General features: G+C 44.6%; 1 pseudogene; it reads left to right on the top strand.

Annotated features, from left to right (window-relative positions):
- Window positions 1–354: 354 nt before the first annotated feature.
- Window positions 355–536, top strand: LOC137328285 (U2 spliceosomal RNA; annotated as a pseudogene).
- Window positions 537–915: the final 379 nt, after the last annotated feature.

The raw sequence follows: 915 nt of genomic DNA, 5'->3' as shown, positions 1-915 counted from the left end.
GTGTTGCAGACTGGCACATTCCAAGGTCCAGGACTACGTGCTGAGGGACGCACTGAGGATGGGTGCGGCCGCCGCAAAGGATCAGTGGGGAAAGGCAACTGTTTAAAGCCTTCCCGCCATTGTATACCGAGGGGCTAGAACCTGAGTAAAACCCCCTCGGGCTGAATGTGTAACAACAAATATTGAATAATGTAATATAAATGTAATCTGTACCAAAGACTGCACACTTGTAAGTGCTTTGAGGCATCCTAGAGTGCCATGGACTGTATTTATCATGAATGATCAGTATTGTATTGTTTGAATTGTGATATTTGGATTGTACTGTATGTACCTTGCAGATTCTATGAATAAAGTATATTTTTGAAATTTAATAAAGTGTTGCATCTGTTCTTATCAGTTTAATATCTGATACGTCCCCTATCTGGGGACCATATATTAAATTGATTTTTGGAACAGGGAGATGGAACAGGGGCTTGCTCCGTCCACTCCACGCATCGACCTGGCATTGCAGTGCTTCCAGGATCGGTGCACCTCCCTGTGGGGAGATATTAAAATTGAGAAACAGGTTCTTGAAGTGTGCATTATTACTAAGAATGCTGATGCTTTCTCAGTAGTATTTTTTTTCTCCTGGCTCGCTGAGTACCACTCCCTTTCTTCCTTTTCCCTCTTGCAGTTCTACTTTGGACCACAAGATGTCAGTCTCGGGTCACCTGACAGCAAGCTGCGGACAAAGTCCGAACTCCCAGCACTGTAATACTGTGTTGAGTGGACAAGAATCTTCTTCTGCCAGAATTTCTCCAAACGATAGGTGCCCACTCCTGCCTCTGCATTTCACAGGGACAATTATTGGAGTCTGAATTTGTGCTGCTCCTGATTTTGTGGAGCTGTTGGACATTGGCTGCACCGATGCTGATG

Source organism: Heptranchias perlo, chromosome 12 (assembly GCF_035084215.1).
Source record: "Heptranchias perlo isolate sHepPer1 chromosome 12, sHepPer1.hap1, whole genome shotgun sequence".
In the NCBI taxonomy this organism is placed as follows: domain Eukaryota; kingdom Metazoa; phylum Chordata; class Chondrichthyes; order Hexanchiformes; family Hexanchidae; genus Heptranchias; species Heptranchias perlo.
The sequence above is the reverse complement of the archived record's forward strand: the minus strand, read 5'-3'. Positions and strand labels throughout refer to the sequence as shown.